The sequence below is a fragment of the Anomaloglossus baeobatrachus genome (assembly GCF_048569485.1).
Source record: "Anomaloglossus baeobatrachus isolate aAnoBae1 chromosome 5 unlocalized genomic scaffold, aAnoBae1.hap1 SUPER_5_unloc_26, whole genome shotgun sequence".
Lineage (NCBI taxonomy): Eukaryota > Metazoa > Chordata > Amphibia > Anura > Aromobatidae > Anomaloglossus > Anomaloglossus baeobatrachus.
Genome location: NW_027441802.1, coordinates 326,744 through 345,588, shown reverse-complemented (window position 1 = coordinate 345,588; position 18,845 = coordinate 326,744).

Genomic DNA, 18,845 nt, shown 5'->3' with positions numbered 1-18,845 from the left:
TGGAGTTCGGGGGATTTACATATGCAAACCACAATCAGATGTATTGTGCACCAAGAAATAAAACTGAAAAACCCATCCTCCCCTGATAGTGATCTGTTTATGGCTGCATGTGGGCGGAGACCAGAACTGCCAATCAGTGACTTTAAATAAACTTCAGGTCAAGTCCAAGTCCAGACCCGATCTTTACAAATATTCATCTGGACCAGCAGAAGCCGAATGTCCACGGGTCCGCTCATCTCTAGTCACCACTGAGATACTAAGAAATGTGGACGTCTGATATTGCCGTAATCACACTGACCTGGAGAATCACGCTGACCGCTCACTTCCAGCACATCGTCAATAGCGTAAAAACAATAAAAAAAGATGGAATTTGTTTGTTTTTTTTTCATCATTTCATTGCACTTTTACTTAATTTCCAGTAGATTTTATGGTAAAATTAAAAACTAAGTCATATAAAGAAAAAAAAAATAACCAAAAAAAATCCTTCATAACAGTTTACAATGCGCCCATTGTATTGTTGGTAGGCATGAGCGAATGTATTCGCCACTATTCGGTATCCGACAAATAACAAGCTATTCGCGACATTCGGTATCCGACGAATAAAACAACATCCGCTCCGATACTTTCATTTTCATTTCTGACATCCTGGCGCCTGTTTTCCAGCCAATGAACACATCTGATGTTGTTTACCCTCACAGTAATGCCGCAGCCATCTTTGTTGTGGTGTTACTGTGATTGGCTCGGCCGCACAGCGTCTTGGGGGCTATATATGCCAGCGGCCATTTTGTGAACATACAGTCATAGGGAGCTGGCGGTGTAGATAGGCTGTATTGAGTGCAGGAGAGCGTTCTTAGAACCAACTAATAAATAGTCCTTGTAAGGGCTGAAGACTGTGTCCAGTAGCTGATAGCAGCTCCATAAATCGCAAATCTGTGAATGCAGAACCAGCTATAGGGCTCTCTCTGTCTGTCCATCGGTCTCTCTCTGTCTGTCTGTCTCTCCCTCTCCACCCTTGTCTCATACTCACCGATCACTAGCACTGCTCTGCATGGCTGTCACACTGCTTCGGCGTCTTCTCCAACTTTTGAAAATGCCGCTCATTATTCCATCTCGTATTCACTGCTTCCCTTGCCCACCAGCACCTATGATTGGTTGCATTCAGACGAGCTGCCACATTGAGTGACAACTGTCTCACTGCAACCAATCAAAGCCGCCGGTGGGCGGGTCTATGTAGTGCAGTAAAATAAATAAATAATTTAAAAAAACGACGTGCAGCCCCCTCAATTTTGATGCCAGCCAAGGTAAAGCCACATGGCTGAAGGCTGGTATTCTCAGGATGGGGAGCCCCACGTTATGGAAAGCCCACCAGCCTAAAAATATCAGCCAGCAGCCGCCGAAATTGCCGCATCCATTAGATGTGACAGTCCTGGGACTCTGCCCGGCTCATCCCGAATTGCCCTGGTGCGGTAGCACTAGGTTAATCATGGCAGGCATCTGAGACACCCTCATGATTAACCTACAAGTTAAAGAAAATAAACACATACACCCAAAAAATCATTTATCTGGAATAAAAGCCGAAAAAAACCCCACCCTCTATCACCACTATTAAAATCCCCAAATACCCCTCCAGGTCCAACGTAATTCACACGAGGTCCCACGACGCATCCAGCTCTGCTACATGAAGATGACAGGAGTAGCCGTAGAACACCACCGCACACCGTGAGCTCCACAGAGCAACTGAAGTGAGCCGCGATGCTATCAGTGATGACGTCACTCAGGTTACCCGCGGCCACCGCTCTCAGGAAGAGGACTCGAGCTGGCCACGGGCAACCTGAGTGACGGCACCGCTGATCGCGCGGCTCACTTCAGTCACTCAGGTGATTTGCGGTCACTGGTGAGTCCTTCACCTGTGATAACAAATCAGACAAAGCCGCGCAATGACAATGAAGTCGGGAGACGTACCGCACTGTCAAAAATGCATCTAAAATGCATTCAAAATGCATCCAAAACGCATCGTTTTGGATGCTTTTTGAAACGCACATGCAGTGTAAAGCATGACAAAAGGGAACGTGAATGAGCAGAGCTGCCGTGTAAAGCATGAGAAAACGAAACATGAATGAGGAGAGAGAGTGACAGAGACAGAGAGAGAGAGAGAGAGCAGGCTTGTTTCCAGATTATTTCCAACCTTCTACAGGCTGTGCCCATACTGTTTCTGCCTTTTCCCATCCATTTCAGCCTTTCCTCAGTCACCACAGGTCACCGTTAGGTCCAACATGAAATTATTCGGGTTTCCCATAGACTTACATTGGGCGTCGAATATTCGCGAATACTCAAATAGCAGCGACCTATTTGTCGGATATTCGTCGAAGCGGATATTTTGGTATTCGATCATCCCTAATCGTTGGGTTTTACTCTCCTCCTCCATGTCATTCTGTAGCACTAAATTCAAATTTTCAGAGGGCCTGCAGGTGTCAAGAAACCTGGAGTTTGGTGAGGGCCCTGAGGTGGCCCAGTAACGTACATTTTGGAGGGACTGCTCTTACTTATACATTTGGGCGGTGCCTCCCTCAATGAGACTCAGATAGTAGAATACATATTCCATAGCAGTTTACAATGCTCCCATTGTAGCATTCGGCTTTACCCTCCTCCTCCTCAAATTTCCCAGTCTGGAATGTAAACGTGTGTGTAAACCAGAAGAGCGAGAGCAGATTCTATCTTGGATGGCAGACAATAAGGCCTCTTCACATTTCTCAAGCAGCAACAAATTTTCCACGACCACACAGTCTACTGTGAATACACAGAAGGCTGGTCCATCCAATCATCAACCTGGTCCTTCTTCCTCCCACCATCATCAGTCACAGGAGACATATGACCCCAAGCTTGGCCACTCTGAGGATCTGTTTTGTATGTATCCTTTGGTTGGCTCTGGCCTCTCACCGTGAAGTATTGAAGAGGGATGAGAGGAGGTGGTGTGAGTTGAGTATTTGAGAACCTACGGCCAGAAGAAAGCCACTTTGAGGATCCTGATTTACTGGCTCCAGAGGTGGAGACTGATGATGATGAGACACAGTTGCCATCAGAGCAGCCTACAATCTCAATTGGGAAGGAGGATGAGATGGAAGACGAGTTGATCCATGATGAGTCCACTGATCTGACCTGTACCGTTGACATTCATAGCCAGCACAGCAACATAGAGGAAGATGGATATGTAGCACCAACACAGGCACCAAGGGGTAGTGGTTTTCCCAGATTGAGAACTGAATCAACTGTTCCGAAGAGCACCCCCTCTGTGGTCCAAGTCAGGGAAAGGGGGCATTTAGCCGCTGTCTGGATGTTTTTCCTGAAAGTCCTTCAGAGAAAAAAATTGTAATCTGTAGCGTCTGCCATACTAAGTTGAGCAGAGCGCAGGTCAAACGCAACCGGAGCACCACCAGTATGTGGAACCACATGGCAGCGAAGCACCCCAGAAAATACAATAATTATAGCAAAAACAACCCTGCTCATGAGAGCTTACATCTACAATGAGGTGGTGGGGAGAGGGACAAGGTACAGGTGCTCATTTCCAATGACAATCCAGCTATCTCAAAGATATGGCGGATAGATAAAGGCTGCCTGAACCAGTCAGCCAATCTTTGAGATGCTTTTGGGTGTGGTGGAGTTTGATGGAGAGTTATGTTGTGAGAAGTTGTGGATGGACTGAATTTAATTTAATTAGGGAGTGTGATAGGCCACCCTATAGAGCTGTGTTTTAGGGAACATCTGAAGCTGAATAAGTTGTGGTTCATCCTGGTTTCTTGGGTCAGAGCATTCCAGAGGATTGGTGCAGCTCGGGAGAAGTCTTGGATCCGGGAGTGGGAGGTTTGGCTTAGTGTGGTTAGTCAAACGTTGTTTGCAGAGTGTAGAGAATGGATAGGGTGATAAACAGAGATGAGGGTGGAGATGTGGGGGAAAGGGTGCCGCACTGTGGAGAACTTTGTGGGTGAGAACAAACAATTTGAATTGGATCCTGTGATATATAGGCAGCCAGTGAATTACTGGCACAGAGCAGAAGCATCCGCGTAACGGATAGCCAGATAGGTGACCCTGGCTGCCGCATGAAGGATGGACTGTAGAGGAGAGAGTCTAGTTAGGGGAAGACCAATCAATAGAGAATTGCAGTAGTCAAGGCAGGAGTGGATCAGGGCCACAGTGAGGGTTTTTGTAGTTTTCATGGTAAGAAAGGGGCTGATTTTAGAGATGTTCTTGAGGTGCAAGCGAGAGGAGCGGGCAAGAGATTGTATACAGGAGGTGAAGGTGAGATTGGTGTGGCGCAAAACCCCCAGACAGCGAACCTGCTGCCTAGGAGTTATCGTGCTACCACACACACAGAGGGAGATGTCAGGTTTAGGGAGGTTAGAAGATGGAGGGAATAGAAGTAGTTCAGTTTTGTAAAGGTTAAGTTTCAAATATAGAGTAGACAAGATGTTGGAAACTGCAGACAGACAGTAGGAGGGCAGAACACCAGGGTACCAAATTTGTGTCTGCGGGTCAAACCACTGCCATGTCACCTGTGCTACGTCCTTCGCAATCTGCTGTCCAGGAAACAGGCTCTCATGCATCCTGCCCAGAAGCTGTGATTGCACAGACGCAGCAAACATCAACCACATCCACTTCCTTTTCCCAGCGAAGTGTCCAGTTGTCCATGCCTAAGAACTTGGAAAGGAAGCGTAAATACACAGCCACGCACCCACAGGCACAAAACCTAAACTTGCACATTGCTAAATTGCTAGCCATGGAGATGTTGCCGTTTAGGTTTGTGGGAACACAGTTTTTCCATGATCTCTAGGCTGTGGCTGCCCCATGATACAGTGTTCCCATCCGCCACTATTTTGCCTGGTGTGCCATCCCCGCCTTACACAAGCATGTGTTAAACAATCTCAACTGTGCTCTGACCAACACCATAACCGAGAAGGTCCACCTAACAACAGGCACGTGGACAAGTTGTTGTGGACAGGCACGATACATATCTGTCACAGCACAGTGGGTACACCTGGTGGAGGCTGGGACAAAGTCGCAAATCGTTAACATCACGCATCCTACCCATGCCAAGAATATCGGGCTCAACTTCTATCTGGATTTCCGCCTCATCATATGCCACTTTCTGTCTCCCCTCCTCCTCCTCCTGATCCTCTACTGAATTACCCTCCCCATCACTGCCAAGCAGGGAGCTGTGCAGTAACGCATCGGCAAAGTGGCAACACACTCTGCTGAAGCTGATCTGTTTTGTAGAGATGAGCGAGCCTCTAGAGGCTAGAGTTCTGCTTGGTTCGTCGAACGGAGTCCGTGTTCGAGTTCGGTTCGGCGAGCCGTTCGACGAACCTCTCGAGCCCCATTGAAACCCATGGCAGGCAAATACAAACACATAAAAACACATTATAAATGTACACATACAGTTAAAGGGAACCAAACATCAGGATTTTCATGTATAAGGTGCAGCCAGTGCAGTACTGGCACTATCATGCACAAATACCTATCGGACATTATATATGTGTTCGACATCTATCCATCCATCAATCCATCCATCAATCCATTACTAGCTTTTTAGGCTATGTGCGCATGATCAGGTTTTGCAGCGTTTTGGATGCAGAGTGTTTTCATAACAAGTAACAATTTTGTGGTAAAAGTGGATTTTTTTTATTTTTACAGATCAACGTTATAAAATTCTGTGAAGCACCCAGGGTTTCAAAGTGTTCACCAACCATCTAGATCATATTCTCTCTGCTGCTTGTGCTAATATCTGGTATGTTTGATCAGCCACCATACTTTCCCATGAACTGATCTTCCTTCTCTCTGCTTCTTGTAGCAATTTAATATGCTTCTAACTGACCCCTCCATCACCCTCTCCCCACTTTCTTTATGACCCCCTCGTTATCTCTGGCTATGGTATCCCCACATCTGGGCTCAGTTTTGAAGTGAGTGATCTAGATAAGTGACGACCCCTCCCCTTCCTCTGAAGTCTGCATGAGATTTTAATCTGCATTAATACAAGTCTGCACCATATAAGTATGATGCAATGAATTGGACCAGAAATGGACCGGAAGGAACCTGTAGGTAACTGGATACAGAGACTCTGCAAACAATGTTTGTGTTTCTCTTCACTTTCACCCTTATAACACTTCATATTTTTCCTTACGCCTCTGATCCCTAAACCCAGTAATGACCTGGTCATCTCTCCCTCCATCCTCCCCACCCACCTCATCTCCTCAGATCTTTTCCTCCACATTACACCCTGTGTCACCAGACACACACGACTACCTCATGGCCACTCCTGCTCCCACCTACTAACACTCTCTCTGCTTCTCCTCACTGCTGGAGATATTTCAGGGGCATGTCAGTGTTTTACTGAATGCACCCTGACTGCTGTGCCCGGGTAGTAAGGGGTTAAGTCCCCCTCTCATGTCCGATTCTCCCTCCTCCCCTTCCAAAGGGTTTGTCCAATGGGAATGTTCCCATAATCCCTTTCTTCCCCCCTATAAATATTCCCTCTTTTCCGGGATCCGGTCTCTCCTCACCTTGTGAGATCCGGACGGTGCTGTCAGCAGCCTTCCCGGTGAGAGATGACCGATTTGCTCAATCAGGCTGTCAGGGACAGACTCATGAGGGAGGGAGATGCGTGGCTTGCTGCTATATTGGGTGAGCAGCGTTCCCTTCCCCCTGAGGCTCAACCGCACGCTCCGGTCGGCGGGCGGCCTGCCCGCACAATCCGCCCTCCGGAGCGTCTCAGCCCTGCATGTAGCTCCCCACTGCGCATGCGCGCGGGGCGCGCGCGCGCCCGGCGTGCACGCGTTCCTCGTGCACGGCGGGCGCGCGCGAATCGCCCTGTGGCGTCCCCACACCCGCCCCCAGCAGTGAACGCGGCGGCCGCAAGCCTATCATCACCCTCAGGCAAAGCGGCGCCGCTTGGTTTAATAAATAACGTCCCTGCGCGCCAAAACCCACCTGCTACAACTGCCCTGCTGCACCAGCTCACCCCTCCTCCCTGCATAGCGCCCACACCTTATAGGATGGGAGGTAATCATAGCCGCAGCTCCTCATCGGCTGAGGAGCATGCTGATAGTCTGCAGCCCCCACCATCTACTGTGTTCCCTTCTCTGTCACACTGCACTACTTCAGAAGTGTGCAGGGTGGGGGCTGCTGCTTCCTCCAACATCATACCTTCCCAAATGTCAATACAGTCCATGAACCCGGGGGGGAAACTGGCTTTGCCACCTGCCGCAGCTGCAGTGATGGCCTTACCTCCTGCGGCTGCTGCGGTGATGGCTTTGCCTCCTGCGGCGCCCGTAGTGACGGCTGTGCCTCCTTCAGCCCCTGGAATGATGGCCTTGCCTTTTGCAGCTCAGGTGGGTATGGCTTTGCCTCCCGTGGCTCCGCAGGTGCTGCCGTTCCAAACGGCTGCGCCTCCGGCGATGGCATTGCCAGCCGCAGTACAACCGGCGATGGCTGTGCCCCCTGAGCTGCAGAATTTACCACGGGTTCTCCCTGTTCAGGATGCTGCGGGTGCTGGAAGCACGGCCCGCGGTAGGCGACGCCGCGGGCGCGGAAACCGCTCCGCTGCCTCCGACTCCTCCTCACGTTCTCGCAGCCCATATAGACGCAGGCGGTACAGTAGGGACTGCAGTCGCCGCTCAGCTTATTCTGAGCGGCGGTCACGTTCATCGCGGAGAAGCCATAGGTCTCGCTCATCAAGATGGCGTTCGCCATCAACCACGGCTGAGTCATCCGGTGACTCCATTACTTCCAGTAGGCGCTCTCGTCGCACATCACGCCGCCGGAGAGATGCCGAACCCTATTTGGTTCAACCACAGGCTGCCGACTTGGTGACGGCTCCACATGTCTCGGTGAATCCCACAGATGCTCCAGCGGTCGGTGAGTACAACTATTCTGGGGCTTGGGGAGGTGATAATACAGCTATGTCTTTAAAAGCGCTGTTAGCTCATTTAAATACCCCGGGTAATAAAATACTGGTTAACCCCCTATTACTTGGAAATCAGCCCGAGAAGAGATTTCAGCCTCCTCCTCGGGCTGATATACATAAGGACACGTTCTTTTGTGGTATGTCCCCTTTGGGCTCTCACCTTGACCCAGAGACGGTCAACAAAATATGGGCTAATGATTACATAGACATTTGGTCGCTGGTTTCCACTGACCAATTTACGGTTGACAAGGAGAGGCGTTCCGCCGAACGTCCTTTTGACAAAAAACCCAGGGTCGCTAAAACTATCAATAACTGGCTGCAAGCCTTTTTTGTATTGGGAGGTGTTATGGGTCAGAAGCACCCCGAACGCTGTTCGGAGCTTTTTATATATGTTGATTCCATTTATAATGCATACAAAGCGCACGGCGGATCTGCGTGGTGGCGTTATGATGAGGATTTCAGGCGTCGTTTGGCCCTGCAACCTCACTTGGGTTGGGGGGTTAAAGCTACTGATTCCTGGTTGCGCCTCATGATGACTCCTAAAGCCCCCTTTCATTCCGCGGCCCCTGGCAACTCCGCCGGTTCCAGTTCAGTGGCCGTCCGTAGACCCGGCACATGTTGGCAATTCAACGAAGGGCACTGCCGATTCTTTGGTCTCTGCAGGTATAAACATGAATGTTCTGCTTGCGGAGGCCCCCACGCAGCGGCAAAATGCCCTCGCCCTTCGGCGAAATTGCCAACAAAGCCGTCAAACCCACCTGAGACTCGGGACGCCGGTGAGCGTAGCCGAGATGGGGCCGTGGCTCGACCGGTACCCCAATAAGGACGCGGCGGCGCAGCTGCGCTTCGGCTTCTCTTTTGGTTTCTTTATTCCTTTTAAACTTAACAGACACCCCCTTTTTGCCCGTAACCTAAAGTCTGCGACGGAGCTTCATGAAGTTTTACTTGATAAAATAAACTGTGAGTTAGAAAAAGGCAGATTAAAGGGCCCTTTTGAATCACCCCCTTTTTACAACTTACGGGTGTCCCCGCTGGGGGTCGTCCCGAAGAAGGAGCCTGGGAAAGTTCGTTTAATTCACCACCTTTCGCATCCGAAAGGTTTGTCTGTCAATGATGGTATACCCGATTCGGATGCGTCAGTCACGTATGTCTCTTTCGACAAAGCTGTTGCGTTAGTTAGGCAAGCGGGACCGGGGGCTTTGATGGCCAAGTCAGATATTGAGTCGGCTTTCCGCCTTCTCCCGGTCCACCCGGATTGCTACCATCTGTTGGGATGTTTCGTAGATGGTTTTTATTATTACGATACATGCCTTCCCATGGGTTGCTCAATCTCAGTTCTTTTTTAGAATGGGCCGTGAAGGTGGAATCTGGTTCCCAATCTATTATTCATTATCTTGATGACTTCCTTTTTGTTGGCCCTCAAGATTCCACCCATTGCCAGCTTCTATTGGATACGTTTTGCAGTTTGATGTCCAGATTTGGTGTTCCTTTGTCGAAGGACAAAACAGTAGGCCCCTCCCAGGTTCTTTCCTTCCTCGGTATTGAAATAGATTCAAATTCAATGCTATTCCGCCTCCCGGATGACAAGGTAGTAAAGCTGCGCTCTCTGATTATGGGTTTTTGTTCGGTTCGTAGTGTGACCCTTCGTCAGATGCAATCTTTGCTGGGCCTTCTTGTATTCGCCTGTCGTGTCATGCCAATGGGCCGAGTTTTTTCCCGGAGGTTATCACTTGCCACTAAAGGCATTCGCCTTCCTCATCATCGCATCAGGATTACCCCCTGCTTGAGAGCTGATTTGTTTATCTGGAATGATTTTCTATCCAGGTATAATGGTCAAACTTGTTTTCAGGATAACTTTCTTTCCAATGAAGAAATATCACTTTTTTCCGATGCATCGGGATCGTTGGGTTTTGGCGTTATTTTTGGCGAGCAATGGTGTGCTGAGCAATGGCCCCAATCTTGGCACGACAGAGGTTTTGTGTCCAACCTGACCCTCCTTGAATTGTTCCCCATAATAACAGCTGTTGTGATCTGGGGGCCAGCCTTCAGAAATAAACGAATTTTATTCTGGACTGCTAATATGTCCGTTGTGCACGCGATAAACCATCTGACTTCATCCTCTTTGCCAGTCCTAAAGTTACTTAGATTTTTTGTGCTGCAGTGCCTCGAGCTCAATATGTGGTTCAGGGCTCGCCATGTGCCTGGCAGGTGCAACGCTATCGCTGACTCACTTTCCCGTTTTCAATTTCAGAAATTTCGGCAGCTGTGTCCTCGGGCACAACCAGAGGGAATGTCGTGTCCACCCAGCATATGGGACCTGCTGGAATGCAGCTGATGCCTTTGGTGACGTCTTCACTGGCCCCGAGGACTTGGCTGGCTTACGGTAAGGCATGGGATGAATGGCTAATTTTTGCAGCTAATTATCCGGTTTCTACCTCTGATTCGGCTAGACTGGACGTTACCTGCCGGTATCTATACCATCTGTATAAAAAAGGTGCTTCCTGCGCGGTAGCGCGGAACCGATTGTCTGGACTTGCTTTTCATTTCAAACTCCGAGGTTGGTCGGACGTTACTAAGTTTTTTATAGTTCAGCAAGCAGTTAAGGGGTGGGGTAGGGGGCAGCCCGTAAGGGAGTGTAGAAGGCCGGTTTCCTTTAGCCTTCTTTCTCGTATCATCGGACATATCTCCGCTGTTTGTCCTCCTCCTTTCGAGTCTGCCCTCTTCTCCGCCTCTTTTGCTATTGCCTTTTTTGGCGCATTGCGCATTAGTGAGTTGGTTTCTCCTGCCAGAGGCACTCATGGGGGCCTTCGGCACGACGACATCGCATTGTGTAATGGGGGTTTAAGGATTAGAATTCGGAAATCTAAAACCGATCAAACCGGAAATGGCTGCTGGATATCTTTGTTTGCTATTCATGGTCCGGTATGCCCTGTTACATTGACCCTTAACTATATCGCTTTGCGCCATGGTAGTTCTTCCTTCCTGGTCCATGAAGATGGTTCCCCTCTGACGAGATTCCAATTTTTAGCCGTTTTTCGAAAATGTTTGCGGTTCCTGGGTTTGCCCGCCGGCGAATTTGGTACTCAGTCCTTCCGGATTGGGGCGGCGACTGAGGCCGCCCGGGCGGGATTGCCTAATGAAGTCATACAGCGCATAGGCCGGTGGCGTTCCGCGTGTTTTGCGAGATATATTAGACCAGAATTACTGCTTCTTTAATCAATTTTCTTTTGCACAGGTTTGCCTTCTTGTACATGTGTCACTGACAGTTTTCTTCTTTTAGGAGCTGCCAAACCTGTCATTTGGTTATTGGGACACTCCTATATTTTCTGGGCAGGACAGTGGGCTGAGAATCGTTCTGGAGGACGTGCCCTTGGCTTTCGGGGCTTCGAAGTCAATTGGAGAGGCGTCAGGGGTCTCATATGGCCTCAAGTTATACCGGAGGTTGTGGAAATTGCGAGGTCTGCTTTAACTCCGGTGGTCCTCGTCATTCACGCCGGGGTAAATGACCTCGGTGCCCGCCGTTTGGCGGAGCTTATCACCACAATGAGGTCTGACGTGGACAAGTTTCATGCCTTTTTTCCTGAACTTGTCCTTGTTTGGTCCGAGGTCACTTCCCGGCCTGTCTGGCGAGGGGCCCAAGGAGCTGCAGCTCTGGAGCGTTCGAGGCGGACACTCAACTCACGTATTTCGCGTTTTGTCCGCTTTAAGGCAGGGATCGTCGTTAGACACTGGCAATTGGAAGGGGACAATTCCTCCCTGATGTTGAACGATGGCGTTCATTTGAATAATATTGGCCTAGACATATTTTTATCAGGCCTGCAAGACGGTATTGAGCAGGCCTTGTTCATTATGGGTGGGGGTCGGAGCACAGTCTAGGGCCTCTGCTCATCCGTGGCGGTTTCAAGGAACACAGTTCAATTACGAAGGCTAAAGTGCGCCGGAAGTCCGGCCTGGCACAAAGTTTCGTTTTGAAAGTGGTTATTTATAATGGTTAATTGTGCTGTGACCGATCTCCATCCACAACAAAAGATGAGAGATGTTTACCAATTTTATAAAGCTCTCCTAATAAAGTTTGTATTTTGGTTAACTTGTCTCAGAGTGGTTAATCGGACATGGGAGGGTTTTTGGTTGAGGGTAATCTGGTCTCAGCAGTCCTCTCCTAATCCTGGTCCTCCTCAGCACATCCCCATTGTCACTTTGAACCCTCATCCACGATCTATGACAAATTTTCACAACCGTTCTAACCTCATACCCATTCACCCGAGCCCCGCTCCCCCAGTCCCACTAGCAGGAGCTCTATGGAACGCTTGCTCTGTCTGCAACAAACTTTCATACATCCATGATCTTTTCATCACTAATAAACTTTCCTTCCTCGGCATCACAGAAACCTGGCTCACCCCCTCTGACACAGCCTCTCCTGCTGCACTTTCTTATGGTGGTCTCTATCTGGCTCACCCCCCCCCCCCCCCCCCGCCCCAGTAAGAAGCATAATGGAGGAGTTGGATTGCTCCTGTCTGACAAATGCTCCTTTACATTAATTCCACTACCACCCTCTGTTACTCTCCCCTCTTTTGAGGTGCACTCTGTCTGTATCTACTCCCCTTACAACCTCCAACTGGCTGTCATTTATTGCCCTCCAGGGCCAGCCACCGCCTTTTTGACCACTTCACCACCTGGCTACTACATTTCCTTTCCACCGACATCCCCACCGTCATCATGGGCGATTTCAACATTTCCATCGACACCTCTCACTCAGCTGTCTCAAAACTTCTAAGACTCACTTCTTCCTTCGGACTCACCCAATGCTCCTCTGCAGCTACTCACAAAGATGGCCACACGCTGGACTTCATCTTCACTCGCCTTTGTTCCCCATCTAACCTCTCTAACTCACCACTCCCCCAGTCTGACCACAACCTACTCACATTCTCTTCCCTCTCTTCTCCAAATACACAACCCCCCTCCACAAACAGTCACACCCTCGCAGAAACATCAAACACCTTGATTTACACGCACTTTCTCAGTCCCTTCTCCCTCTCGCAGACATTGCTTCCTTACACGACGCAGATGCTGCAGCCTCTTTATATAACACTACAATCTCTGCAGCTCTTGAATTCACACACACCAAAACTCGCACAATCAACAGGCAACCTTGGCACACGAGCCAGACTAAAGAACTGAGACGGGTTTCCAGATTTGCTGAGCGCAAATTGAAGAGGTCTCATTTTACTGAGCACTTCACTGCATATAAAGAGTCCCTCACCACTTTCAAGTCTGGACTCACTGCTGCAAAACAAACCTACTTCTCATCCCTCATATCCTCTCTATCTCACAACCCTAAACAGCTATTCAACACTTTCAATTCTCTCCTCAGTCCCCCAGCACCCTCTCCCTCTCCTCTCATCTCAGCTGAAGACTTTGCCTTTTTCTTCAAGCAGAAGATTGGCAACATCAGAGCAAGCTTTGGCCCACAATCCCTACAGCCCCTTATCATAGCTACTCAGCCCTCTTCCTCCAAATCCAGCTTCTCCCCTATGACAGAAGATCATCTTTCAACTCTACTCTCAAGATCACATCTAACCACCTGTGCATTTGACCCGCTCCCATCGCACCTCATTCCCAACATCACCACAGTCCTCATCCCAGCCCTAACCCATCTCTTCAACCTATCACTATCAACTGGTGTATTCCCTTCATGCTTTAAACATGCTTCGATCACACCCATCCTCAAAAATTCCTCTCTTGACCCATCCTCTGTGTTTAGCTACCGCCCCATATCCCTTCTCCCCTGTGCCTCAAAATTACTGACACAGCATATCCATCTTGAACTGTCCTCATGCCTCTCCTCCTGCTCCCTCTTTGACCAGCTACAATCTGGCTTCTGACCGCATCACTGAACCTGCCCTAACTATCGTCACTAAGACATACTAACTGCCAAAGCCAAGCAACACTACTCTGTCCTCCTCCTCCTGGACCTGTCCTCTGCCTTCGACACTGTAGACCTCTCCCTCCTATTACAGATTCTCTTCTCTCTGGGCATCACAGACTTGGCCCTATCTTGGATCTCTTCATACCTAACCGACCGAACTTTCAGCGTCTCCCACTCTCACACCACCTCCTCATCCCACCCTCTATCCATTGATGTCCCCCAAGGTTCTGTTCTTGGAACCCTGCTGTTCTCCATCTACAACTTCGGCCTCGGCCTAGGACAGCTCATAGAGTCCCACGGCTTTCAGTATCATCTCTATGCTGAGGATACGCAGATCTACCTCTCTGAACCTGACATAACCGCCTTACTAACCAAAATCCCACAATGTCTGTCTGCTATTTCATGCTTCTTCTCTGCGCCATTCTGAAAGCTTAACATGGACAAAACAGAATTCATTGTCTTTCCTACTCCTCATTCAACTCCTCCACCAAGCCTGTCCATCAAAGGTGATGGCTGCCCACTCTCCCCGGTCTCACAGGCTCGTTGCCTTGGAATAACCCTCGACTCTGCTCTATCCTTCAAGCCACACATCCAACCCCACTTCACCTCATGCCGACTACAACTCAAAAATATCTCCCGCATCCATGATTTCCTTAACCAAGAATCAGCAAAAACATTTGTACATGCCCTCATCATCTCCTGCCTCAACTACTGCAACCTCCTGCTCTCTGGCCTCCCTTCCAACACTCTTGCCCCCCTCCAATCTATCCTGAACTCTGCGGCCTGATTAATCCACCTCTCCCCTCGCTATTCCTCAGCCTCGCCACTCTGCCAATCCCTTCACTGGCTTCCCATTGCCCAAAGACTCCAGTTCAAAACATTAACCATGACCTACAAAGCCATCCACAACCTGTCTCCTCCTTACATCTGTCACCTAGTCTCCCGGTACATATTTGCACGCAACCTCAGATCCTCACAAGATCTCCTTCTCTACTCCTCTCTTATCTCCTCTTTCCACAATCGCATACAAGATTTCTCCCATGCCTTCCCCATACTCTGGAACACTCTACCCCAGTATATCAGACTCTCTCCTACCGTGAAAAGCTTCAAGAGGAACCTGAAGACCCATCTCTTCCGACAAGCCTACAACCCACAATAACCCTCAGTCTAGTACACCACTGTGCAACCAGCACTGTCCTAACCTACTGTATCCTCACCCATCCCCTGTAGACTGTGAGCCCTTGCGGGCAGGGACCTCTCTCCTCCTGTACCAGTCTGTTTTGTACTGTTAATGACTGTTGTACTAGTATTTATGTGTACCCTTTTTCACTTGTAAGGCGCCATGGAATTAATGGCACTATAATAATAATAATAATAATAATAATAATAAAAAATCACTGATGGCTGCGGCACCTGCACCAGCCGTGATCATCAAGGGGGGCACGGGCTTGCGGGCCGCCAGAAGCAGCCTGAGGAGCCGCATATTTGATGCCCTTGATCTACAACATACACTTCTTGCAAATTTCCAGAGACTTCCTGTGGAGTCAAAATACTCATTTAGGCTAATAAAGCAGAATACAGTAAATGCTATCTATTGACTATATGTTGTGGTATCACTATTTGTTTTAAGAGCCTCAGGGTAATATTGTGGTACCATCTTAGTCAGAAACATCAATTGAAATACTATGTCCCAAGAATGACAAAAGTATTTTAGAAGTGATACCTTTAAAGGCTAACCAGAAAGATTGTATTAGCAAGCTTTCAGAGCACAGAGGCTCCTTCTTCAGGCAAATTACAAATGAATTACTGAGACTAAACACAACATTTAAATGAATGTTACAACAGGACATGGGAAAGATGATGCCTCCTAAAGCCAAGGAAATCAAATCATTTCTAAGAAAAAACTTAATTTGATTTCCTTGGCTTATCTTTAGGAGGCATCATCTTTCCCATGTCCTGTTGTAACATTCATTTAAATGTTGTGTTTAGTCTCAGTAATTCATTTGTAATTTGCCTGAAGAAGGAGCCTCTGTGCTTTGAAAGCTGCTAATATGATTTTTCTGGTTAGCCTATAAAGGTATCACTCCTAAAATACCTTTGTCATTCTTGGGACATAGTATTTCAATTGATTTTAAGAGCCTCCAAATACAATGTTTCATTACTTCTAATTCTTTCACATTTTTGGTAAATTTCAGGATTTTTTTGTTTAAATAAATGGAAAACAAATCAACCTCACATTACAGCTAAGATAAAGTAGAATATGCCATAGAAAACAATCTCAGAAACACTGGGATCAGATTCAGCATTACAAAGGTGTTATCATGTAAAGTGACAGATGTCAGATTGGAGAAATGGGGCCTGGATAGGAGCAGAAAACTGGCTGCAGTGGAAAGCCATGAAATAAGAGCGGCTTTGTACTAACTACTATAGAGGAAACTGTGACTATAGACAATAACACATCTACTAAAATGACCGCCCTCCACCCGACAGCCTTCACCGTCAGTGATTTAGTAACTAGAGGGGACACATCTGGAGTAATTACAGTATGTGGCTCGGGGGCTCTCGGCAATCCAAACTATTGTAGGGGCCAATATCTTCTGTCAGATGAGTTTCTTGAAGAAATATTAGACATTTCCTTTCTGCCTCTCGGACTCCACAATGGACGGCTCCAGTACAAGGTCTTATATAATGGACATTTGTAGAATTCAGAGAAAATATCTTTCAGGCTCTTGAAGATAAAAATATCAGAACTTTATGTGTTAATTATTACCATGTGTTAATGTTATGTTATGTGTTATTACTTTCCTTTTTTCTCTAATTACATTGTGGAAATCCTGTGGGTGGGCTGCCCGGCCTCCATGTACCCACTGTGGGGTAATGCTAACCTCCCTCATATGTTACAGTTACCCTGTGCTGAACTTTGGATAAAAACGCCCCTATCAGCACATTCATCAGAAGGGAGAGAAGGAAGATCCATCAATAAGATGCCGAGATCCTAGGAAGATGGATTCATTGCTCTCAGTGGAGAAACAATAAGAATCTTGTAGTTATGATACTTATTAATGGCGAACAAAAATATAATAAATGATGTTAGAAAGCAAGCTTTCCAGACTACTGAGGAATCTTCATCAACTACAAGATTATTATTTTGTTTCTCCCACTGAGAGCAATCAATCTTTATTCATATTGTGAACACGGCACCAAACTAAGAATCTAGGAGGTCCCCAGCATCAGTACCCTCCGCTTTCTCTTAGGGGTCCACCATACAGATTAGATTCTTCTTCCCATGATTTTCTATGTTGTCGGCACATTCTACGTACGCTGTCATTTGGCTTTACAGATTAGAGATCTGGGCAGCTAAGGGTCAACATCTTCTAATTTCAGAGGATAGGGTGGATCCTACCTGTAAGATCTGGCTGAAACAGATCTCACTCCAACAGAAGGGCGTCCAATGCACAAAATAATGGGGTCAGTATTGGGTGGAGGAGCATGTGGTGGTCTAGCAGCAGAATGGTGACCATTTGATATGGCCGGACTACAACCCTGATAAAACAGCCACAGCCGGTGACTGAGAAGAATCTGTGACTTCTCTGCATTTAGTGGTCACTACTCACCTGGGCGGTTATCTGTAGGAATCTCCTCTTTACTCCTCTCATCACCCCTCACATATGTCTCTGTAGTATTAATATGGGGCAGATCTTCACCCTGAAACAAATATTGTAAAAGTCACAGACAGATGGAGAAGTCCCATCTATGATCAGCTCTAATCCTGCCATCTCCACCGCTCTCATTACACAAGTATGTGCAATACAGGGTAATATTGTGGTACCGTGTTAGTATTTCAGTTGATTTTTCTGGCTATGTCCCAAGAATGACAAAAGTATTTTAGGAGTGATACCTTTATAGGCTAACCAGAAAAATTATATTAAGCAGCTTTCAGAGCACAGAGGCTCCTTCTTCAGGCAAATTACAAATGAATTACTGAGACTAAACACAACATTTAAATGAACGTTACAACAGGACATGGGAAAGATGATGCCTCCTAAAGATAAGCCAAGGAAATCAAATCATTTCTAAGAAAAAACTTAATTTGATTTCCTTGGCTTATCTTTAGGAGGCATCGTCTTTCCCATGTCCTGTTGTAACGTTCATTTAAATGTTGTGTTTAGTCTCAGTAATTCATTTGTAATTTGCCTGAAGAAGGAGCCTCTGTGCTTTGAAAGCTTGCTAATATAATTTTTCTGGTTAGCCTATAAAGGTATCACTCCTAAAATACTTTTGTCATTCTTGGGACATAGTATTTCAATTGATTACACAAGTATAAAACATATAATACTGGAGGATAAAACAAGACTGAGCACAAGACCTTCACAGCCGTCTACACATCATAGGGAGATTTCATGGCACCTTCTCTCCATCTACCTGATGATCCTGAGGAACATCGGGGTCTTCTTGGTTACAGTCCTGTGGGAGAAGAGGACGGGGACATCTCTCTGGTGTTGTCCTCTTACTGGATAGACCTGGAGGAGACACATACAGGGACTGAATTCATTCCTTACATACAGATAATTATAGGCCGTGTGTATTTAGTCCTGTCTATTACCTGGTGATGTGAGGGGCTGGGGATCCTCCATCATGACGTCCTTGTACAGATCTTTGTGTCCTTCTAAATACTCCCACTCCTCCATGGAGAAATAGACGGTGACGTCCTGACACCTTATAGGAACCTGACACATACAATGATACCGTCACCCCCGATCCCTTCATAGCGTTACTGTATAATGTCCCAGCATTCCCAGCAGTGTCACCTCTCCAGTCAGCAGCTCAATCATCTTGTAGGTGAGTTCCAGGATCTTCTGGTCATTGATGTCCTCATGTATCGGGGGGTGAGGTGGAGGCCCCGTGATTGGGCTCAGGGGTCTTCCCCATCCCTCAGACACAGGGGCCTGACAGCGCTCACTAGAG